Source organism: Haliotis cracherodii, unplaced genomic scaffold, assembly GCF_022045235.1.
Source record: "Haliotis cracherodii isolate W230 unplaced genomic scaffold, xgHalCrac1.p SCAF_33, whole genome shotgun sequence".
NCBI classification, from domain to species: domain Eukaryota; kingdom Metazoa; phylum Mollusca; class Gastropoda; order Lepetellida; family Haliotidae; genus Haliotis; species Haliotis cracherodii.
In genome coordinates, this window is record NW_027266290.1 from 1,140,196 (window position 1) to 1,160,310 (window position 20,115).

General features: G+C 40.1%; 1 pseudogene; it reads left to right on the top strand.

Annotated features, from left to right (window-relative positions):
* Positions 1 to 11,768, top strand: part of LOC139477435 (uncharacterized) — a 53,154-nt pseudogene extending 41,386 nt beyond the window's left edge.
* The last annotated feature ends 8,347 nt before the right edge of the window (positions 11,769 to 20,115 follow it).

Genomic DNA, 20,115 nt, shown 5'->3' on the forward strand with positions numbered 1-20,115 from the left:
ACCACTGATAATGATGAATATAAGCATACACAACTATCAATAAAGTAAAATTATGTTAACAATCGTATCACGGCAATTTGATATTGATCTTGTGCTATTGTGGTAGTTAGAATGGTGCCAGGTTGACGTTCAAAGCTTGCTGAATCTCTCAGGGTATATTGCTTCTGTCCATAACTTCACCGAAGGGGGGTGGGGGGGGGGGGGTGGGGGGGGGTGGGGGGTGGGGGGTAGTGGATGGGGTGCCAAGGAAACTGGAGAGGAGTGTACGATATCCAGTTGATAACCACGTTCAATTAACCCTTTTAACACCCTCCGCTGAGTTTAACAAATTCTGAAGAGTAATCGGTTCCTCTTAGTGTCAAAAATAGTAGTAATACATCTATGTACATGGGGGGGCTTATATTCGGTCATATACTTGAACTACTGAGCCTCTCGTGTGATATAAAGTTGTATCACCTACACGTATAAAATTATGATCATATATGCCCTGTGATATAGCTGGAGGATCAAGTGAAAATGGTTCAAGTGAAGGTAGTTCCGGTGAAAGTGGATCAACTGGAGCTGGATCAGGCGAAGGTAGTTCCGGTGAAAGTGGATCTCCTGGAGGTGGATCAGGCGAAGGTAGTTCCGGTGAAAGTGGATCAACTGGAGGTGGAAAAGGCGAAGGTAGTTCCGGTGAAAGTGGATCAACTGAAGGTGGAAAAGGCGAAGGTAGTTCCGGTGAAAGTGGATCAACTGGAGGTGGAAAAGGCGAAGGTAGTTCCGGTGAAAGTGGATCAACTGGAGGTGGAAAAGGCGAAGGTAGTTCCGGTGAAAGTGGATCAACTGGAGGTGGAAAAGGCGAAGGTAGTTCCGGTGAAAGTGGATCAACTGGAGGTGGAAAAGGCGAAGGTAGTTTCGGTGAAAGTGGATCAACTGAAGGTGGAAAAGGCGAAGGTAGTTTCGGTGAAAGTGGATCAACTGGAGGTGGAAAAGGCGAAGGTAGTTCCGGTGAAATGGGATCAGCTGAAGGTGGAAAAGGCGAAGGTAGTTCCGGTGAAAGTGGATCAACTGGAGGTGGAAAAGGCGAAGGTAGTTCCGGTGAAAGTGGATCAACTGGAGGTGGATCAGGCGAAGGTAGTTCCGGTGAAAGTGGATCAACTGGAGGTGGAAAAGGCGAAGGTAGTTCTGGTGAAAGTGGATCAACTGGAGGTGGAAAAGGCGAAGGTAGTTCCGGTGAAAGTGGATCAACTGAAGGTGGAAAAGGCGAAGGTAGTTCCGGTGAAAGTGGATCAACTGGAGGTGGAAAAGGCGAAGGTAGTTCCGGTGAAAGTGGATCAACTGAAGGTGGGAAAGGCGAAGGTAGTTCTGGTGAAAGTGGATCAACTGGAGGTGGATCAGGCGAAGGTAGTTCCGGTGAAAGTGGATCAACTGGAGGTGGAAAAGGCGAAGGTAGTTCCGGTGAAAGTGGATCAACTGGAGGTGGAAAAGGCGAAGGTAGTTCCGGTGAAAGTGGATCAACTGGAGGTGGATCAGGCGAAGGTAGTTCCGGTGAAAGTGGATCAACTGGAGGTGGATCAGGCGAAGGTAGTTCCGGTGAAAGTGGATCAACTGGAGGTGGATCAGGCGAAGGTAGTTCCGGTGAAAGCGGTTCGAACGATGGTAGTTCCGGTGAAAGCGGTTCGAACGAAGGTAGTTCCGGTGAAAGCGGTTCGAATGAAGGTAGTTCCGGTGAAAGCGGTTCTAACGAAGGTAGTTCCAGTGAAAGCGGTTCGAACGAAGGAAGTTCCAGTGAAAGCGGTTCGAACGAAGGTAGTTCCAGTGAAAGCGGTCCGGCCGAAGGTAGTTCAAATGAAAGTACTTCATCAAAGATAGAAATAAAAAAATAATGTAAGCATAATTATGATGATGAAAGAACAAATGATAAATTTCCATAAACAATTAACATGCATTTTATGCTTTATTTCGCCACTTCCAAGACGTATTAATAATGATTTGATAGCCTAAAAATATAATTAGATTCTGAAGTAGTTCGCTCTTCAACTCCAGCTGAAGGGGAAAGCGAAAGTGGCTGGAGTGACGAGAAAAATGACGAATCACGTAAGAGACTGGATATACATATAAACATTATATGCACATATCAACCGTCTATATTGATAGATGTCTCACAATTCCTAGACCATTATAAGCCACCATGTCATGAGTTCCATTATTGAAACAACAGGTTGACAGCCAAGTGTAATAACGATGATCTAAGTGTACAATAACTGAAGAAAGCAAATAAGCTACATAATATAATAATCACTGCCTAGGAATGTAATCACGTAATAAGTAGAAGAATGTCTCTATTAAGACCTCATGTCTTATCTGATACAGCTGCTGAGACAGACTCAGGCAGCAGTGGATCGGATGGTCAAACTGGTGGAATATGTAAGCATAGTCATATGCAATAACATCATAATCATCAACTATGTTTAAGCAGTATCACACTCATAAACTTCCTCGTGTAAAAATGTGTTAAATTTCAACAACTGTCAGTGAGTTATCTTTTAAATTTTGTTTGTGAATTGGAAGAAATCTACACATGCTGAACACCTTCTTAAGGTACAGTACACTACCTTTATAACGAACACGGTTATAACGAACTGACCGATAAACCGAATTTTTAAGTCCCGACCATTTGTTATATATATGCTGTATATATGCTTATAACGAACTACGGTTATTACGAACTAAAATTAGTGGTCCCTTGAGTTCGTTATAACCGTAATTTACTGTAATCGTGTATTCTAAGTAATATCGTGAACAATTGAGAAAGATTGATTAACATTAATCTATATTCACCTGATCCATTTGCATTTAAGCATCTGAAGTAGATCCCAAAGACTGTGAACCCGGGAGCAACAGCGACGGGAAATGTAAGCTTGTAATATCTATGGTTTCATAGGGAGCATCTTAAATCACAGAAATATCTGGCGAATATCAAAGTACATCAGTTATTGAAAAGCAAAATAGTAATTTCGTTCAATTAATTCCAACTTCCAGATGGACACCTAGTTTCATCAATGATGTATTATAGACCCAGTATTAAACGATCTGTATATAATAGATTGGGTTGGGTCGATTATTTCAATAAACAAACAGTCCTTCCTGGTTATAGGCCTCCCTGATTATAATCACATGTTTTTCTCAGGACGGATTTCCGCAGTGCAAAATGCCCATGTCAATGTTTTTTCTGAATGTTATTTTTTCCAATTCCCTGAAACTAATTCCTTGTTGTTTCAAATAGAATATCTGAATTAATTGCTGAATAAATTATGCCTCCGTTTGACATAGTTCCGTGAAGATTGGTCTTCAGCAACCAATTCTTGTTTTAAGAGGCGACTAACAGGATCAGGTGGTCAGGCTCGCTGACTTGGTTGATGCATGTCATCTTATGGTAGTGCCTAGATTGATGCTCATGATGTCTTTCACTTGTCTGGACCAGACTCGAGTATTTACAGACCGCCATCATATAGCTGGAATATTGCTGAGTGCGGCGTTAAACAACAAACAAACAAACGTTTGACACGTACGACAATGTCCTTGTATTCTATCTGACGTGGTATGTGGTGTCTTCAGCTGGTCAGGGCAGTGGAGGTAGTGACTCAGATGACGGGAAAGCTTCAGCTGCTTGTAAGTTCATAACCATATTGTCTATCATTGTATATACTTGACAAAAGTAATTTATGTCTAGCCTTATAATAATGCTAATGTATTCACGAGTTGAGTCCCTTAGGCACGCCAGTAACCTATGATTGTGGGTTCGAATCCCGGTTCTCCCCGATTATGTTTCTAGGTTTGTCAGCACCATACCCGTGCTCGTGGGTTTCACCGAAGTGTTAAACGTCTGCGACCTGCATCACTTCGGGCTTTCCTCCCACATTAAGCTGACACGCCGTGATATGACTGGAATAGTGTTAAAAGCGGCGTTAAACCCAACTCACTCATTCACTCGTACACAATGACAACACCACATAAGGCTTGGTGTATGAAACTTACGGTTATGGGGCCATACATATTATAGAGCTGTATTGGACATTACCTCAGTCGAGTAAGTGGAAGACGTTGTGTTTTGTTTGTCTCATTTTCGTATTGTGTTTTACTTTCAAGATATCACGCCTAATGTAGAGAGCCCGACCTATAAGAGTTTTGTATCCTAACGGATGGCATATCCCAATAAAGGATGCACTACTCATTTTGCACAATGGTTGGGCTTTTTTCTAACTCGAAGTATTCGAGTTAAAGAGGTTTCATTGCATTGTTACCACGCATTGAGTACGGTCGACGTCTCAAACTTGACCGTAAGAATCGCCTTTGTCCCTTTTGTGTAATACCTAATATTGAATCAGAACTACATTTTTGTCTTGAATGTCCATTGTATCAGGACTTAAGAGAAAGTCTTATTCTAGAATTTTATTATAAATTCCCATCGAACAATAAGCTTATTTTATTATTCACATCACGGAAAATCACGGTCATAAAATATTTGGCTAAATTTATCTTTTTAGTTTAAAGAAACGTAGTAAATATTTTGCATAATATGGATGTCTGTCATTTAATATTTGCATAAACAGAAACTGTAATCATATTATATGGCGCTTCAGCGCTTATTATGTCAAGTTTCATGTATAATGGGCCGGTGGCCCCTTTACCGTAATAAACACACTCACTCAGTAAAGGTGGTGTTGTAATTAAGAAATCTGACATGTATGTTGCATACACGTATATGACTGCTCACGTTTTGTAAACATCCTTTTTAGCTGATGGAACAGACTCTAACATCGAAAGTGATAGTGAAGAAAGTAAGCTTAATCTTGACTGTTTCATTACATGGCATGGGATAATATTTGTAAATATATTTCGTACGTATGTTTATTCAATGAAATAATGTAATAGTTGAAACCTAAACAGTGTGCTATGTCTTTCGAATTTCTACTATCATAGACAATAGATTACCTACTTTGATATGCTTTGGAGAACTGAAAAGAAGACTTCAGTAGTTACACTTTACAAACATCTTTATGTTAATTCAGTAGAAACATTTCTCAAACATCTTTATGTTAATTCAGTAGAAACATTTCACAAACATCTTGATGGTAATTCAGTAGAAACATTTCACAAACATCTTGATGGTTATTCAGTAGAAACATTTCACAAACATCTTGATGGTAATTCAGTAGAAACATTTCACAAACATCTTGATGGTAATTCAGTAGAAACATTTCACAAACATCTTTATGTTAATTCAGTAGAAACATTTCACAAACATCTTGATTGTTATTCAGTAGAAACATTTCACAAACATCTTGATGGTAATTCAGTAGAAACATTTCACAAACATCTTGATGGTAATTCAGTATTAACATTTTACGAAAATCTGTATTTAATTCAGTGGTAAAACTTTTCCATTCACCTTTGTCTGAATTCAGTAGAAAACCTAACAGACATCTTTATGTTAATTCATTAGAAAAACTTACAAACATGTTTATGTTAATTCAGTGGTTAATCTGACAAACATATTTATGTTAATTCGGTATTAAAACGTTACAAACATGTTTATGTTAATTCAGAAGTAATATTTTACAAATATGTTTATGTTAATTCAGAAGTAACATTTTACAAACATATTTATGTTAATTCAGAAGTAACATTTTACAAATATGTTTATGTTAATTCAGAAGTAATATTTTACAAACATGTTTATGTTAATCAGCTGATGAAGAGTATGACAGTACCTGGGAAGCAGAGGAAACTGAAAAACTCTGTAAGAAATGTTACCATTACACACCTAGGTTAATATTTGGGAAGTCTGTAATCAGTGCACCAATGTTTATGAACATATACTTCAGGTAAAACCACTCTTTTCATATATTTAATGGTCCTTTTTGCAGGATCTTTTAGATATAAACATATGTGCAGCAAGAGCATATTCATTTGGCGATACATGTAAATGTGTCTTTGAACATGACTATAAAATCATATATGCATACATTCTTTTGACAAGGTTCAGTGTATAGAATGGTTCAGTAATATAATCTACATCTATTGTCACATCTGTGATTTCATGAAGCTATATTTCAGCTGACGGAGAAAATAATAGCGGAGCGAAATGGGAACCCGAATGTAAGAAAAACATCATTTCTCTTTCAAGGGAAGAATGTTATTAACATACATTTCATTAGGGTTGATATACTAGAAACATGACCATCCACATAGAGAATATACCATTTCAATGTATGTTTAATTAGCTGATTGAAAGTAACCCTATAACAGAAAGCAATGACAGAAATTGTTAATACCTCAACACGTAGGTTTCATTGAAATATATATGCAAGTGATATCTTCAGGTGTAAGCTTTAGATATACTAGAGTCCAGATATTTGTGCTTGTCAAAACTCCATTATGCACACAACATCTTTCGCCGCTCAACGGCACTTCGGGTATATATATATCTAGTCTATCATGTGTTACTTTTGTGCATCATCTTGCGATTGTAATATGTATGTTTTGCAAGAGATATATATCTCATCTATTACATTTGTACATCAGCTGGTGGGGCTGACTCCAAAATCTCTGGATCTGCATCTGAAAGCAACGTGGAAAGTAAGACAACCCTTCACCGTCTGGATTATAAGCAATATTAATTGCCATTACCTTCAGTGATGCATTTCCCAATTGATAATCCCTCTAGATAGCCTAATGGAGTGTTTTTGTAAGTTTTTGTAAACAAACATTTTAAAATAACCAACTCCAGGTGCAAAGTTAGCAAAACTTTCAAACTGCTTTGCTGTTTGTACAGTCCACATGTAAATAGTGTTCAGGTAATTACCCTTTGTGTGACTGACCTTTGCATCACGACCTCACGGGGATGTGTTGTATATCTGTCGCTCATGGTCCAGCAGGTGAACCAGCTGTATCTACCGGCTCCGAGAAGCAAGGAGGGGAGGAAACAGTCTGTAAGCAGTTTTTAGGTTGTGGAATAAATTGTATATCCCCCTGTCCATCAGAAAGGCTAAACATTGGATACTCATACCCGTTTTGCAAACGTGAAAAAACAATAACGTTGTACTTTAACGTTGCTGAAATTATATCAACGTCCTTCTCCATCTGTTAATATCAAATAATCATAATACCGTCATCTCCTTCAATATTCATCCTTCCAATGTTTGTTATCTGATGGTTCTCGTGTGTAAAAACACATGAGCCATACCTTCTCTATCCAAAGGCTTGTAATGGAACATTTTGGAGCGGGACAACTGACGATTCCACATTGAAGAATACGATGCGGTACCAGGACATGGTTTTGGAAATGTGATGGTTGTTTTGATGAGGTTTAAGACAAACAGTTTGGGAATTGAATTTGACTCTCCTTGGTAGTGGTATCCTATTGACCTTATCATTCGAGGAGATTGATTCTTATTGATAAGTTTGTTGTCTGCATGATGTTGGCTTGGATGTGTCTGAGGGATTTTATTGTGACCTATATTACCTTAGTATGTTTTTTACAGCTTAATAACCAGAACGGGTTATTGAAAATGATAAAGCGTGCTTTGTGGTGAACGTTGTAAGTCATCAAATATATGGAAATGCATTGAATAATTGATACAAGAGGCGGTGACAAGAGGCGACTATGCTTGTCGTAAGAGTCGGCTAACGGGATCAGGTGGTCAGACTCGTTGACTTAATTGATGCATGTCATCATATCCCGATTGCATAGATCGATACTCATAATGTCAGTCACTGGATTGTCTTGTACAGACTGGATTATTTGAGGCTATACTGTACTATACTATAGTATACAGAGTTGAATAACTTAGATGAAATCTTGTTCTCTTTTAGCAAAGGCGGGTTTAGTGTCTGAGACAGAGACAAAGACAGGAGGAGAACGTAAGATCCACACACTTGTCTTTGTGGTATATTCGGGGAAGGTGCATATGTATACGGAGAACAGATACCAGGGTTCATTTTAGCTTTCGGTTTTATATAAGACAGCGATCATTGTCCGTGACATGGTGATATGGCCCTTGACAGGTGATAGTGCCCGTGACATGGTGATAGTACCCGTGACAGATGCAATCTCCCGTGACATGGTGATAGTGCCCGTGACAAATGCAATCTCCCTTGACATGGTGATAGTGCCCGTGACAAATGCAATCTTTCATGACATGGTGATAGTGCCCGTGACAAATGCAATCTCCCATGACATGTTGATAGTGCCCGTGACAAATGCAATCTCCCGTGACATGTTGATAGTGCCCGTGACATGGTGACAGTGCCCGTGACAAATGCAATCTCCCATGACATGTTGATAGTGCCCGTGACATGGTGACAGTGCCCGTGACAAATGCAATCTCCCATGACATGTTGATATGGTTTGACAGGTGCTATGGCATGGTAATATGGCGCGTGACAAATTCTATTTCCCATGACAAGGTGATATGGTCTGTAACAGGTGTTCTGACCAAGGACCGGTGCTATGGCCTGTAACAGGTGATATGGAACGTGACAGGTGATATATACATGGATATTGCTTACTGGTTGATATACCTATATTTTAACGGTGGCTCATCTTTGTTCACCATCGATGGCTGAGTTGTCAGCAGCTGGTCAATGTACTGCAGTCTGATCATGCCTACATATAACCTGACTTCCAATGTTTATGTAACCTTTTTCTTTTCACAGATGGTGTACGTCGTTATTGTGTTTGGTTCTGGTACATACGCCTGCTTTCGTGTTCCTTAATTATACAGGGGTTGGCGTTAACTCGTTCCTTTTCAGCAGCTACATAACTCTTAAAATCATTTTCTGATATTGAATAAAGAAAGTTCCTTTTCTATTTTACTGAGAGAGTGAGTGAGTGAGTTTGGTTTAACGCCGCCTTTTAACAGTATTCCAGTTATAACGCGGCGTGTCAGCTTAATGTGGGAGGAAAGCCCGAAGTGATGCAGGTCTCAGACGTTTACCGCTTTGGTGAAACCCACGAGTACGGGTATGGTGCTGACAAACCTAGAAACATAATCGGGGCGAACCGGGATTCGAACCCACTATCATAGGTTTCTGGCGTGCCCAAGGGATGCAACTCTGTACAGCGAATCGCGGCGCCTTAGACGACTGGGCCACCCGTGCCCCCTATTTTACTGAGGATGTAAGACTGTTTGTCAATGTAAGAAACACTACAAATGCAAACATTGTAAATGCAAGAACAGAATGCCAACAATCAGACCTTACAAACGTGTCAACTCTCCAGTCGCCATGATCTTATTTTCTACCAATGTTTCTTTCCAGTAATGCAAGGAGATACTGGGTTTGTATGTCCTCCAGTAATTGACGGTTTCTATGGGGATCCGATCTACTGCCAGAGATTCTACAGGTGTGTGGGGGACAAGAAGTATTCCTTCACCTGTCCTTCCGGGACATTCTTTGACAATGGACGATTCATCTGTAACTTCAAGGAGAAGGTGTCTGAGTGTACATCAAGCGGCCTTAGGATTTCCCAGGCGGGCAATGGTACGATGTCCAAGGTTCTTCTTCCATCCACTGGATATAGATATACGTATCTTGTGACTATTATTCCTACATTTACGCTTATATTATTTGGTGCGGTGGTGTAGCCTACTGGTTGCTTATCGCGACGAAAGCCTGGGTTCGATCATCTGAATGGGTACAGTGTGTGAGTGAGTGAGTATGGTTTTACGCCGCTTTTAGCAATATTCCAGCAATATCACGACGGGGGACACCAGAAATGGGCTTCACGCATTGTTACCATGTTGGGAATCGATCCCGGGTCTTCGGCGTGACGAGCGAACGCTTTATCCACTGGGCTACCCGACCGCCCCTGTACAGTGTGAAGCCCATTTCTGGTGTTCCCCGTCGTGATATTAGTGGAATATTGCTGGAAGCGGCGTAAAACCATACTCACTCACCCACTCACTCTAATATAAACGGACGGGCAAAGAAATGCTTGTAAATTGGATTTGATAAAAATAAGTATAAAAGTTATCCAAACGTTACTTGGCTAAAACCAGTCGCCGAAACACGTCCACAACACAACTGTGATACCCGTATCAAATATATCGCGGTCGATTTAACATCTCTTGCTGTTTCATTTCAGCCACCATCAAAATTTTGTACTTTTTTGCCCAGGAGTATTTTTTTTTTGTTTTTTGTTTTTTGTTTAGTTCCGATAATAATGGCACGAAATTAAGGACCTAAACTGACTATAAGGCACTCCAACCCTAGGATAGCAACTAGAGAATGGTGTAATTAAAGTATACACGGTTGTATTTCAGATGCACCAGAAGAAGTAGATGAACCAGTGATGGTTCCTGAGGTCTCGGCTGTTGTGACTGCAGGTATGTTGGTGTCATCCTACGGGAATAAAAAAATCAAGCTCAAAAAATTTTCTTTCACATTACCGTGCCGAGACCCTGACTCCGGGAATAGCCATAAATTTACCAGACATTTGTGCCATTCCTGCTACCCCTTTGGAATTCCGGGTTAGAATTGCATTTAAGGTCATTTAAGGCTGTACGTTAACCTGACCCTGGATCGGACTGTCAGGCTCGGTTACTTGGTTGATGGCGATGGTTGCTGCTCATAACATCAATCACTGGATTGTCTGGTCAAGACTTACAGGCTGCCGTCGTGTAGTTGGAATACTGCTGAGTGTGGCGTTAGACAATAGACAAAAAGCAATCAGATACCTTCAGACTGTTGGTAATTGTTAAGTAGAGTGTATCATGCAGATTACCGGAGGATGGGGTGGGGTTGGAGAAAGGTGTATATTTCTAGTCTAAAAGGTACCACGGGGAACGGGTAGTGAGGATCACATCCGTATAATACTGACAAGTCACACTGAAATCTCTAATATATGCTGATCAAACCATAATTTTTCAGGGGAGGACTGGTAAGTACAAAGCAATTTCTGGTATTCAGGGATTGTGATTGGGAATTTTTGCCAATGTAAATGTCCTTTTAAGATGATATTGGTAACAGGCAATGTATTCAAGCGTCACATACAATGTCCCTCTATAACTTGGTGATTACCTATATATCCAGGCTCTTCCTGCTCTTTATATGGTGGGTTTGTACAGATGTGTATGTATACAACAGTTAAGAGGGAGTGAGGCATTCTGATTCTTATACGCCTTGGTTTGGAACTGGTGGTTTCAGGGAGTTGCAGTGAACCATCTTTATAATTTTCACTGCTATTTTGCCTTTCACGCCCAATGGAATCTCCAGATGATCCATATGTTCTTATATACATTTCACTGATTATTTGTTTGCTCTTCGTGAGTGTTATAAGTTTAAACATACCATATTGTTTTATGTATGGTCGATGTAACCTTAAATTTAACTCACTCGATCACTCATTGTTATTATTTGAAGACTTCAATGATAAGTTTAAAGTGAAAACTGTTCTACCCCAAAATCATTTACTAAATATGGAAAACAAATTTATGTTTTCATCCCAAGGAATCACATAACAGATTGTCGTAATTTGAACGTGAGATCATTTTTTAAATTGTTTTCATTTGACTAACACTGTTGTTTTTCTTTTGACAGAACCAGTCCCCCCGTGCCCTGAGTCGGACGGGTTATTCCCCCATCCATCTTCCTGTTCCAAGTTTTTGTATTGCGCGCGCTTCTCCGCCATGGTGTTGACATGTCCCAAGGACCTTGTGTACAACATGGAGAAAAAGACATGTGATTACAGCGACAACGTGATCTGTATTCGGTACGACTAAACCACGTCGACGACGACCATTCAAATTCGGGTTGTGGGATTCCACGGGTTTCTGTGAAGTTTAACGCGATATGTGACGTTAAAAGTTCCAGTGCATTGACACGCTACCTTGAAGAAGGGGACATAACCCTGTTCCAACTTACCAAGTGTGCTGTGCACTATAGCGTTGGTGACTATACAGCACATACTTCAGTATTCTTTATTTTTTTACAAAGGAAAAACAATCTACTGAATAGTCCCACAACATCCTCAAAGAGTGAATGCTTTTCTATAATCTGCAGCTTTTTATACAGATCATGGATGACCCTCTGTGTTATGGAAGAAACGACTAATTAGTACAGTCTGAGGATGCTGAAGAACTTTACACGCCAAACTCCTGAAAATGCATAGTTGCCTATGATTTGACGATATAATCTCAAAATATATCTCTTGTAACTGAAGGGGCTCTTTTGGGATCTGGACTTGTGTCAAAGCAGTATTATCATAGCTCCATGTTGTGTGGTTTAAATAGATATGAATATCCTTTAATTGGCAAATATAAAGGAATAAGAGGCGGGTACATACATAATGTTGTGTTGTAGGATAGGTAAGATGATGTATTATTCTGACCTAGGTTACCGTCTCAAGGGGCACCTTTCAAACTAGTTTATCTTTTCCCTTATGATCTGCATGTATACACGATTAAGATTTTGAACTTAGTGAACCATGACGACAACACTGTGTTTCAATATGAAGCCATGACTTTGTATATTGCTTGTGAAGTATTGTTTTTGTTAGTTTTTTTACTTGCTTTTTACATTGTATAGTTTTATCCTAACTTTTGTATAAAAATATTGAATAATAGTATGTGTTATGTTTTTCTTGATTTCATTCAGATGAGATTATTGTTTTTATTTATCATTTGGCCATCACAGTTATTGGTGACTGAGCGTCATCACGTCACCCCGATAACGCTGATCATAAATACATTGATGACCAGACTTTATTGAAAACTTACAACTGATACACTTTCAGACAGTTGTATTCGTATCTGACCCAGTTCACGACCGCCTCCGTGGTCTAGTGGTAGAGCGTCCGACCGGAGAGCGGAATGTCCGGCGTTCGATCCCCGGCCGCGTCATACCAAAAGACGTTAAAAGATGGTACTTGTTGTTACCCTGTCTGGCACTCGGCATTAAGGGGCTAAAACAGGACTGGTCGGCTCGGAGTCAGTATACTGTGTCTGAGTGGGGTATTCATGTTAAACTGCGGCATGGTATCTCAGTGAGCTAGCACTATAAATCGGCATCAGTCCGGCATCAAGCAGCCACACAAACACACACACGTACATGTACATGCACGTCGCTATATAAGTGCAATAATCTTGGCCGCACCTCACCTGACCCAGTTCAGGATGTGGGTATGCGATTGTTACGTCGTTGTATGAAGGGTTGCTCTTGCCTATCAGGGGTTGTAGGGTAGCCTTGTGGTTGAAGCGTTTGCTCGTCACACCGAAGACCCGGGTTCGATTTACCACATAGGTACAATGGACGAAGCCTATTTCTGGTGTCCTCCGCCGTGATATTGCTAGGATATTCCTAAAAGCGGTGTAAAAACATACTCACTCAATCACTAATTCCTGCCTACCAGCTTCGACATCCAGCCATAGATAGAATACCCTTGACATTGCATCCTCTAAATCGATTACATGGCCAGTATGGGGAGCCGTTGTTTGGGTCAACAGCAGGCGCATGTAAAGTGACGCTAAAAGGATTCCTCAGTTCTGTGATCATGAAGACAATTGTGTTGTTCGTGCGGGGAGTTCTCCTGAGATCTGTGACTTTGTATGGGATAATACACAATGTACAATAACTATCAAATGTTGACAGGCAATGAAATATTAATAACCTATCTTGAAATAGATGCAAAAGGGCAGGAACAAACGTTACCCCAGAGTTAATCATGATGACGTCACGCTATTGTTGTAGCGGTTGATTCTGAGCCAGGAATTCACTGGCAATTCTGAACATGCATTTAAACACGTGAACTGATGCAACTACATGTCCTTATGCAACATTGTAGAGAAATTACATGTCAACCATAACAAGTCGGTGAAATAACTCGATTCGTCTTCCGGAACCAACAGATTCAAGTGTGTGGTTTTTTTCCATTACATAATTATAGATGAATCCATCTATCAATCCATCCATCCATTCATTCATCCATCCAACCTTCATTCCTCCAGCCAACCAACGGATCAATATCAATCGAACGACCTATTGTTTCTTCTTTGTTTGGATTGTATGTTCCATGACTTGAGAAAACTTCCTCTAGAATCATTCAGTGACTAACTGTACGGGAAATATTAAGATGAAAGGACCGCCTCCGTGGTCTAGTGGTAGAGCGTCTGCCCGGAGAGCGGAAGATCAGGGGTTCGATCCCTGGCCACGTCATGCCAAAAGACGTTAAAAGATGGTACTTGTTACCCTGTCAGGTTCAATTTGTTTATAATTTTGAATATGTCTTATAGTTGCGTCAGTGTTACTTGTAGAAATGCACGTTCACAATTAAGCTGACACGCCGTGATATAACTGGAATACTGTTAAAAGCGGCTTAAACCCAACTCACTCACTTATCGGACGGAAAATATTCCAATGAACAGGTCGTATGGGGGAGACTCGCGGGAGACACTGGGGACCACGATAGGAGCTACTCCTACTTGCTGCCCCTCGCAACATACCTCTGACAAGGAAATTAACAAGACCAACTGAAACCATAGAGCTCCCTTTTATTGATGATGGTAAAGTGTAGCCTGGGAGGATTTCGGGGCCCACTTGCACAAAGCGATCTTAGCGCTAAGATGACCATAACTCCCATACTTTAACATAGGCCTTCGATAGTCCTACAATGTTGACCAGGGCCCACTTGCACAAAGCGATCTCAGCGCTAAGATGACCATAACTCCCATAGTTTAACATAGGCCTACGACAGTCCTAGCGCTAAGATCGCTTTGTGCAAGTGGGCTCTGGTCAACATCGTAGGACTATCGTAGGCCTATGTTAAAGTATGGGACGTAAGGGCCTACTGAAATAATGATCGAGTTATTGTTGCCTAGACGGCCCATACTTTACTCATGCTATCAATCACTGGTTTATTTGGCCTAGACACAGTAACGTACAGGCCGGAATATTTCTGGGTGCGTCGTTAAACAGCAATCACTTAACGAAACATGACTAGTATTGGTTGATTGTGCTTATGTGAAGGGAACTGAACAAAGGAGCTATGTTTGAGTGAGTGAGTGAGTATGGTTTTAAGCCGCTTTTAGCAATATTCCAGCAATATCACGGCGGGGGACACCAGAAACGGGCTTCACACATTGTATCCATGTCGGGAATCAAACCCGGGTCTTCGGCGTGACGAGCGAACACTTTAAGCACGAGGCTACCCGACCGCCCCCTGATATCGTTTAACGGACTTTAAGTGCATGTGTTTGTAACGGGTGCCACCGGTGGTGCAAGACACGCTCATCTCTATGAACACGTGGTATCATCACTATTTGATGGTGATTAATAAACACATGCTTACGATTTACATGTAGTCGGAATCTAACAATGGACTTTGCCTTTCGTAGACATTTCTTGTGATAGTGGAAATGGTTTTGCCGCTTTAACTTACTGGCATAATTAAGGGGTAAAATAGGATGACGTCAAATGAGGTAAAGGATTTAGGTTAAGGCTACTTTTACATTATTTCCACCAGTCTTGGTTAATCTGTTTTATGCGGGAGGATAAAACAACTGACGAAGGTTGTTGATGTTTACCACTTTTGGGGAAAACAATAAGGAATGGTATAGTGTTGACAAATCAAGGTTCATATCCGAGACCATTCTTGGACTTGAGCCCTCAACAGGCGCATCGTGGCATACCCCATGACGTGATATTAGGTTTATGAAATATGTTGATGATCCTTTTAAAAGTTAGGTCCTGAAATCGTGCTAGAACTGCACATTGTATACAACTGCTTACCGAATACATGTGCTTAAATAGAAGCCTTGAAGAAAGTATTTTTACTATATATTTCCATATACAGTAAACTACGGTTATAACGAACACGCTTATAACGAACTGACGGATATGACGAACTTACTTTGTTTGTCCCGACTATTTGCTGTAGTCATGTTGTATATATGCATATAACGAACCACGGCTACAAAGAACTAAAATAAGTGGTCCCTTTGAGTTCGTTATAACCGTAGTTTACTGTGAATATATAACGTCAAAACCAGAGAAGAACCAGTCTCAATTATCCAACGAAACAGATTCCATTGGGCGAAAAAGGCAAAATAGCAGTGAAAAGTACATGAATGGAACACTAAAAGTCAGTAATGACACCAGGTGTTCGCGAAAAGGGTAAGCAAAACAGTCCTTAAAAACGCATCTAGTCATATTTTTCGGATGAAACAAACCCTTTGTGCCAAGAAACACATTGAAACACATTGAAACACAGAAACCGAAATCGATTGTCTAATGAAATGTTTTGTAGCTGTGCAATGGCAATAACTATTTGACTTTTCAAATACTTCCCTTACATCAAATCATACGATTTGACGCAGCACCTGTGGCCATCTGGCGAAACACACAGTGATCTTGTACCAACCTAACGGCAGGTACCGGTTGTTTCATAGGCCTCTATCAAACCGAGATCTATCTCATATGTAGATATTTCGAAAACAATTCGCGAAGAAAACAAAGAATGGGTGGTACCTGTTTTCAGGCATATAATTACAGTAAAAAATTAAACCATTTTTTTTATATCGATAGCATTTATATTTCGTGTTTTTTTTCGGTGCGGTCCAAAACTCCTTGAAGATGAAATACTGTTTTCTAGAATTTCTATATTCTTTAAAAAAACAAGAACAGTTGCTTATTCTGTCAACAAATATATTTCTTTTTATTTCTGGTTATGATAAAAAAAAAAATAGTGATTCATAAAAAAAAGTATCTAGCAGAACTCTTTCCATTATATAATCCCATTTAAATTTAAAATAACTTTCTTTATGATCATTTCCAAAGGTTTCAATTTGAATTACCAATCAGTGATAATTTAAGTTCTGGCTTCCAGTTGTCCTTTGCTAATCACCTTTCAGGGCCAATTAGCTGTTGCCTTACCATGTTAAGTTTCTACCTTTGTTACCATATTTCTTGTTTTTTGTTCTTAAAAGTGCATGTATATGTTCTCTGCTTTATAGCATTTCTTCACCTTATGAAGGAGTAAGTAAATACTCAGAAACGTTGTGTTCCGCATAATAAAATAGTTGACATCCATAAATTCTCTTCCTTATGTCTTTCACTAGTCTTGTAAATGCCATTCAAAGATAAAAATTGATCAAGCATTACAATAACATCTGCATATTAACGCAGTAAATCAAACGTATTTAGAAGCAAATCGCAAAATCTGTTTTTATTACCCTTGAGTACTCAAAAATATATTCTTCTACATCTTCACATTCTCTACCTGTACTTGCATTAAACTCACCACCTTATACACAAGCTATATCTCCAGCAGCATCTACAATATCTAATTACTTGTCTTGGAATAGATTTATTCCGTGTTTACTAGCCACAGTCTTGTCGTGCCATGGTGACCTTTCAGGATGCATGCATGTACACCAGTAAAGAACATTTCTCTCAAGACCGAACAATAACCCATCAAAATGTATATATACCACTGTATTGTATTCACGACTTCATAACATAATTCTTGAAATGCTTATCGATAAGAACACAAAGACCATCTGATAATCTTCCTACCCTTGAAATCTTCTGTTTCCAGGTTAAATATTAAATAATCATTAAATATATATCACGAAGGTCTAGTTCCTTGAAGAGTACATAGGACATTTCAGGAACATGTGTCCCACTTTTTAAATACTAATGTAAGTTACTAGGTGCGTTCGAGTATAAAAAAGTGAGTTACCTGAGTCAATCGAGGTCGCGACATTTCTGGCAACCAGGGTTTAAGAGATTCAACCTGAGTTAACTCAGGCAGTATCTGAAATAAAACGCGTAAAATGCAAGATACAATGATGGCTGTCAGTTGGAAGAGGCGGAGAAACACAACAGGCGTATGCAACAACACATAACTATGAGAGGTTCACGAGTATTTCATTACCTCGCATAGATACCATTGCACCTTTTCTATTTAATGCATATTAAACAATAAGAAAGTTCAAATAAGGCTTCTAACATCAAACGACATGGAACACCATCATCAAAGTTGCATAATTAATTCTAAAGTATTTATATCAACAATCGAAAGTTAAATTTCCTTGAGGCATAACAGAAAACATATAGCCTATCAGTCCCTAGTTACGTTTAGTCAATAATATGCTTATATATTATATGAGTGAATCACGAATTGAAACTAATTTTCTTTACCGATGACGTCACTTGGAAACTGCTACCCAGAGTACCGCACCCTGGGGTTCAGTAGGTGTGGGGAACTGGGGACTCAGTCTTGGTTGTACAGTTAAATCACCCACCCTACAGCCCAGACTTAGCCCTAAGTGACTATTTACTGTTCCGGCAAATGAAATCTACCCTACGTGGAAGACGCTTCCAGGATGACGAGGACATAAAGGCTGCCACAGAGGCGTGGTTTGCGGGCCAATCTGCGGATTTCTATAAAAGTGGTATTAAAAGCTTGAAGGACAAATGGAATAAGTGTATTGAGGTGAATGGAGATTATATTGAAAAATAAAAGTGCAAAAGATATTCTGTGACTTGGTCTTATATTGAAGTTGCAACATTTGTTGAACGCCCCTCGTAACATTGGGTCATCAACGGTTTTCAAATCGAACGCAAGCACGATAAGCGTCATATAGGTCTGAAAATTGTATTTGCGGAAATGAGGAAGAATAACATTGAGTGGAAACAAGTCGGAGAAGGAGAGTGGACAACGACGAAGGGGGAGAAACAAACTACAGTAAACTACGGTTATAACGAACTCAAAGGGACTACTAATTTTAGTTCGTTATAACCGTTGTTCGTTATAAGTACACATACAGCATGACTACAACAAGTAGTCGGGACCAAAGAGTAAGTTCGTTATATCCGTCAGTTCGTTATAAGCGTGTTCGTTATAACCGTAGTTTACTGTACTTCTATACAGAACTTTAAGAGCAGTTACCCTGTGACCTTTATGCGCAATATGACTCGAAAAAACAGACAAGCACAGGCGCATTTTAGATGTGGGGTCGCACCTTGAAGGTGTGAGTCTGGAAGACACGAGAACTTGACCCTAGAGATTCTATCTTTTTTACTGAAAAAGACAATCAAACAATTCATAACTTCTAGACTTATGACGTGTATGTATTGTAGGATTTATTTGTACCTTCTGGGATACCCTCAATAATGTTATCATGTCTCATGCTCCGTCTCCCTCAGTTCTCTACACGGTTTTCGGAAATAATTTGTAGCATCGTCCACTTTTGTCATGAACCATATCGTCATCCAATCGGATTATATTCGTTCATCCCCTGTGACATGTATTTGCTTTTGTAAATATGTGACGTGCGTCACACCTAAGGCCTTGTTTATATGCAGCCCTTTACCACTGGCGCTAAATTTGACCCGAGGAGGTAAATCTTGTCACGCAGAAGCTTTAGACCCTGGGTGCAAATTTGCCCCATCTCTTGAGGTAGGGCAAATAATTGTACCCCCAAGGGCACAGATACCCCAGTGGACGAATATGTCACGTAAGCGCTTTTTTTTCCAAATTTAGACCGAGGTCAATTATGATATCGTTCCGGTCCTTTGTAATAATAAGACTGTCCTGCCCGGATATCTAAATATAGACTTAAATTTATGCAAGATCTTTAGTTGTCATTTGGAATACTGTCTCTGTTTGACGGCTGCAAAATGCCAACGGAGCCAAAGCGGCACAAAGGTAATTCTTGGTCAGACGAGTGAGTGAGTAAGTTGGGTTTAACGCCGTTTTTAACATTACTCCAGTTATATCACGGCGTGTCAGTTTAATGTGGGAGGGAAGCCCGAAGTGATGCAGGTCTCAGACGTTTACCACTTCGGTGAAACGCACGAGCACGGGTATGGTGCTGACAAACCTAGAAACATAATCGTGACGAACCAGGATTCGAACCCACAATCATAGGTTCTGGCGTGCCCAATGGACGCAACTCTGCACAGCGAATCGCGGCGCCTTAGACGACTGGGCCACCGGCACCCCCTGGTCAGACGATGCAACCATATGCGTACATAGCATTTGGTCAAGAGTTATATATTCACACACAGCTGGACAGAACGTCCAAAGCAGACACTGCTGTTTATTAAAGTCAGCAAGACAATGGAACA